The following is a 5,817-nucleotide window of genomic DNA, read 5'->3' as shown; positions in this document are numbered from 1 at the left end:
AGGAAGCAATTTCAAGCAGCACCTTGAGTTCCACAGGAGCGCCGGCTGCCTGGTTACACTTGGAGCATTGAGGGACAAGGCTCCTACCCCACTCGCATACTCTCTCTCTCTCTCCCATCCTTTTATTTGCTGTTTCTTCCTCCATGATTTATCTGCTAGCACAGGACTCAGAACGTACAGGACTTCACCGTGCCCTTTAATATCTCCTACAAACCAAAATATGACGGATGGGAAGGAAGGAAAGAAGGCAAGAAGGAAAAATAATCCATTATTTCCTAGCATTAAAATTTGGTAATTATCTATGATGGAAAAAAAAGAAGTTTGTCTATCTTGAAATTATTTTAATTTAGAAACAGAAAACACCTTGGAAGAAAACAAATGAAAGAAAAACACAAAATTTACGGGCAAATTTTTACTCCATGAGCTTCTCAAATCCTCATTTGTTCACGAATCCCCAAAACATACTTTTCAAAAAAGGTCTTCAGCCACCACTGTAAAAGAAAGAAAAAATGGTCAATTTTGAGTATATATAAGATTTTAATAATAGTAGTAATTTGAAATGAAATGTGCTGTCATTTTATGGACCCAAAACTAGGTGTTTGAGAACCACACCTACGTGACCCCAAGATCACACAAAAGAAACTGAACTTTATTTAACATCTTGCAACTGAAAAGGCCCCTCTACAGGGAGGCAGTGTGGCTGCTGGAACAGGCCTGTGAAAATTGAGAAATCTCACCCGGGAAACGTGCTTATCAGCAGCCTAACGTAACGCCTTTCTTAACAAGATGAAAAATGCGAATCACAGAACAGGTTGGCTGGTTGAGAACTTTTTCAACTTGATGTACAATCAGCCATTTGAAGATAAAGAATGCAGACTCAACCGGTGTGTTGAGCACAGCCACTCACAAACCTCATGCAAGACTGACAACCAAAATAACCCTTTTCTGCGGAAGAACTGCTAAGTTTCAAGAGCACGCACGTTAAAACTGTCTGCCGAGAGATACATTCTACAGCTGTGCTGGGAAAGAAGGAAAAGTAATTCCAGGACTAGGTAAAGGTCATACGCTTAAAATACTCCTGAATATACACTTTAAAGCCAAACAGTTTAAGTGCTTGTACCGTTAAACTGTGTTGCTGTAACTAAAATGCCACAACTATGTAACTCCTTTAAATTATAACCCTGTGGACGTTAATTTTGACATGGTGTGACACCATAGTGGTGGCCACATGTCATCATGCACCTGGCAAAGCCCACAGAATGTCCAACACCAAGAGTGAGCCCTCATGTAAACTGTGGACGTTGGCTGATAATATTGTGCCCATGTTGGATCATCGATGGCACCAAAGATGCCACACCGATGAGGGATGTTGAGGGTCGGGGGGAGGGGGCTCTGTGTGAACTCTATCTTCTGCTCAACTCTGCTGTGAACCTGAAACTGCTCTCAAAGAATAAAGTCTATTTTACAAGAATTATAAATAAACAAATAAATAAAATCACAGAGCAAGAAACTATTGCTCACACTAAGCCTTTACACCAAACTGCCCGAGACGGCCCACTGTAACTGCACGCTGCCACAAGGCGTCCCGCCAACTTGCAATGAATGTAGAAAGAAAAGGCACTGAGAAAAGCACAAAGAAATCTCAGTGTTTCTCAGTTAATACACCTAAAGGTTAAGACACCCTCCCTTTAGTCCGAGTGCCTCATTACAATAACCACGACTTGATCTTTTCTGTAACCCGAGTTAAGAGCTATTACCCTGACTGAGTAAGCTGGGCACAGAGAAGCCAGGTAAGCTGCCCAAGGGTGTGACAGCCATTCAGTAACAAGGGAGAGGATTTGCACCTGAGCTATTTCCTCTGCACGTTAAAAATCTTGAAGACAAGTTAATACACTGCGCAAAAAGGACCTCGATTTGAATGTTCGTTTCGTGCTTGCTTTGTCTCACACCAAGTGCCACTCACTTCCTGGACCCTTTAACATTTCACTTATTAAAAATTACACACAGTGCCTAGCTCACAGAACAGCGACAGAGATAACGTAAGACATTAAATCACTGAGTTGTCTGGCACTTAATAACCATCAGCGGACCTGTCTGGCGTGAAAAAGTCAAGGAACACATCTGTGTATTAATGGAACAGCAGGCTGGGAACTCAAATGGTTTGCCTTTCCAGGATGCCCTAGATACTGTCGACTGCAAGAAAGTTTACTTACACAATGATGTTATTAATAGGAATATGGATCAGTTTCACAAAAAATCCGATGAATCCCATTATAGCAAATCCTATTGCTGTTGCCATGGCAATCTTCTGGAATTCTGGAGTTAAAACACAAAACGTACATTATTTTTGGCACTGTCACTGCAAGGAGAGGGGGGAATAGCAAACAGGGACAGAAATACACTTACTGGTGTACATTTCTCCTGATAATAAGCAGACAATTTGAAATAAAACAAAGTATGACATTATTCATAGTAATTAAGTGGATTGACAGACTTTTTAAATTTTCTTATTTTATTAATATTTAAGGAAACATAAAAATAAAAATAAGATATTTAAGGAAACATGAAAATAGTGAATCTATCAGCAAGCAATAAAACATTTCTCCCTAGCAAGTGACCAGAATACCAAAAAGAGATGATGACCAGAATACCAAAAAGAGATGAAACACGGATAGAATACACAGTGTTTGTCTTAAAAATTCTGTAACATTGCTAAAGGTATCAATTATAAAGCCTCAGAACATAACTTCTTATGAACAATAGGCCCACCGTCTTTGATCTTATAATGAGGCCAAAAATAAGGCTTGAAAAATCAAACCAGGCACACTTTTATGTGAAGGTCGGCCCCTGGTAATGTTTCCAAGTAATATTATTTCCTCGGGGAAGCTTTTCCTGCCCTCCTGACTTGGTTAGTCCTCATATTATGTGCTGTCAAACATTCCTCCGTTTCTCTGCAATAACACTTACCACAGCCATTAATTAAAAATTATAATGGTCATTATTTGTTTCTGACTATTTTCCCGCAAAGATTCTAAGCTCCAAAGAGCAAGGACTATTCTCTACTATGTTACGTATTTTTATATACTATATATATAATATAATACATTATATTGTTTCTCTATTATAGTCCCAGCTCCTACCTCAGCCAGCAGTCAATAAATCGACAGAGGTAGACAAATTCTGGTGCACCTTTTAACACATGAGTTATGATAAAGAAGAAATTAAACTTCCTAGGTTGACAACAACTAGGTTGTTAAGGCCCTTTTTTGTTTGGGGGAGTGTGGGCAGGGGCCGGGCACAGGAAGGAGAGCTGCGAAAGATTTTCCAGAGTGGAAATGTGAAAAATACTAAAAACTGTAGTCATTAACTATCACGGAGGCAGAAGCAACGTGGAAAACAAGGCTGTATCAGATAATCATATACCATTTGAAAATACATAAAGCAGAAAAATGCGTAAGGTGTCCAAATGCAAAGTGTCCAAAATTCAGGAAAAAGGGACAAGGTTAAAACGCAATAAAGCAAAGTCAATCAATAAAAGTGCTGATGAACGTAATGCAACAGTTATTAAACAGGAAGACACTAAAAGAACAGGCTTAGAAAATGCAAAGGCTTAATTTTTTTCCTCCCACTTCAAAATCATTACCTTTTCTATCCGGTTTCGTGCATCTCTTAACCAGCCGAATGGAGTCCTTCACGAACTGCCGACTCGGCTCCACGAACTGCATCACCTGATCCATGATGCCTGCTTCAAAAAACAAAAAGGAAAAGAAGATTTATATCACTGGCATTATGTGTTACACAGCGAGGACTTGCTGACTTATACAAACGTCAATGAACTGATACCTGATATGGATCAATTTCATCTTAAAAAAAATGTTTTTTTACAGACTCCAAGCCTCCATTGACATTAATTTTGAAATCCCCAGCAAAGCATCAAAAACAAGGCAGTAAGAAAACAGGTCTTGTCCATGCTATTACCACTGACAAAGGAGGCGCGTTCTTAACAGAAAAGGGCTAACGTTACTAAAAGGTTGAAGACTGACAACAGGTCCATCCCTTACCCACTCTGCAGTCTTCCCACTGTTCCTGCTAAGGGGTCAACAGTGCTGGGACCCAACAAACATTTCCTGTAACCAATTTGAAACTCCGCAGACACCGGTGTCTAGGGCAGTGAACGCCAACTGTGTGCTGCCAAGAGCCTAGTGCAGAGGCAAAGGGTAGATGTCCATCTGATGGTTCTAAACCATCGGCCACACGGTATTTTAAGAAAAGAATGTATTTCACGGGATAGGTCTATCTATAAAAATTTTCATATCACGTCGGCTAGACTGAGATCCAGATTCTGAGGAAGCTATTAGCCAAGCTCTAAACCTTAAGGTCTGGACACATCTTTTAAGGAAAAAGCGCTACATATTTCATCACGTAGGTTCTTTTTTTTCCTTTTTTAAATTTAACATTTTTGGGTACTATTTACTTATTTATTCGGGGGGGAGATAATTAGGTTTACTTATTTTAATTTTTTTTTTTAATGCAGATACTAGGAATTGAACCCAGGACCTTGGGCTTGCTAAGCATGCACTCCACCACTGAGGTACACCCTCCCCACCATTCAGGTTCTTTTGAGAAACCTATTACCCAACAGAAATGCCATCCAATCTGAGCTTGGAGAGCCACTGGTGTATGAGAACTAATGAAGTCAGTTTATTACTTGTATTTTATTACATTTCTAGGGCTTACAACGGTGGCCAGGCACACAAACACTCAATAAATGAATTTCTGTTGAATTAATGAATTAATGCCATCCGTCAGAGGAGGTGGCAGCTCAAATCCCTTTGTGTGACATGTAGCCTCTCTAAGCCCCAGTTCCCTCACCCGGGGGGGCAGCAGGAACCCACACGTATACAAACCCCGAAAGTACACTGAGAATTCTACAGACACCCTGGGTGACGTACGCTGGGTCCCCCTGAAATACAGTTAATGCCTGTTCCTCAGCATCTCACTCAATTCTGTTCAGACCCACTAGGCCTAAACCTCACAGATGCCCTGATGAAAGCGAAGGGCCCTCTCGCCACAACAAAGACATGCACGACCCCCATGACGCCGCACAGTGTCAGGCGGGGACCCAGCAGCCCTCGTGACCTCTGGACCCGGAATCCCCAACAGCGCGCCCACCTCCCGGCACAGACCGCACACCCCGGCCCCGAGGGGCCCTGCGCCGCCGCCGCCGCCCGCGTTCCCGGAGCGGGGCCCGCAGAGCCCAGCCAGGCCCGGGGCCTCCCTGCGGGGGGACCGCGGGGCGTGGAAGCCCCCTTCCCCCGGGCTCCCGGGCCTGGGTCCGCGCCCCCCAACAACCTGGGGCCTGGGGAGGACCCGCCCACGCCCGCCGTCCCTGCGAGTCACCAAGGGGCCGCCCGACCCCCGCGCTCCCCGGCCGGAGCCTCCCTCACCTGCCCGCCGTCGGCCTGAACTCCAGTGACACGTAGCACAGGAGCCGCCGCACAGGGGACCGCGCGCCGGAACCGGAAGCCGGGACCGGCTACGACCCGCCCACCCCTCCGTTCATTGGTCCTTTAGGGAGACGTCGGCGCGCCGGCGCAGCCCGGCGTGCGCCTCGACCCTGCTTCCGGAACCGGCGCGCGGAGTGCGCGGCGCCGGCGCCGGGCGTGGGCGGGGCCCTCCTTGGCCTGGGCGGGGCGTGGGCGGGGCCCTCCTTGGCCTGGGCGGGGCGTGGGCGGGGCCCTCTGTGACGCGGGCGGGGCGTGGGCGGGGCGTTCCCCGCGAGCCCTCCCTGCCCACTGCCTCGCACGGCGCATGCTC

General features: G+C 45.3%; 1 long non-coding RNA gene across 3 annotated transcripts; it reads right to left on the bottom strand.

The window, feature by feature from the left end:
• Positions 1 to 397: 397 nt before the first annotated feature.
• SEC61G (SEC61 translocon subunit gamma) lies at positions 398 to 5,545 on the bottom strand. Of its 3 annotated transcripts, none has more exons than XR_004134382.2 (4): positions 5,448 to 5,545; positions 3,644 to 3,745; positions 2,214 to 2,316; positions 398 to 491 (listed from the first exon to the last, which is right to left on the bottom strand). It is a non-coding gene; the product is annotated as an SEC61 translocon subunit gamma (long non-coding RNA). The 3 variants fall into 3 exon arrangements; XR_004134383.2 differs by having other exon boundaries at positions 3,644 to 3,742; XR_010379121.1 differs by lacking the exon at positions 5,448 to 5,545 and adding an exon at positions 3,844 to 3,908.
• Between the last annotated feature and the right edge of the window lie 272 nt (positions 5,546 to 5,817).

Source organism: Camelus dromedarius, chromosome 35 (genome assembly GCF_036321535.1).
Source record: "Camelus dromedarius isolate mCamDro1 chromosome 35, mCamDro1.pat, whole genome shotgun sequence".
NCBI lineage: Eukaryota > Metazoa > Chordata > Mammalia > Artiodactyla > Camelidae > Camelus > Camelus dromedarius.
Note: the sequence above shows the minus strand (reverse complement) of the source record. Positions and strands in the feature narration are given on the sequence as shown.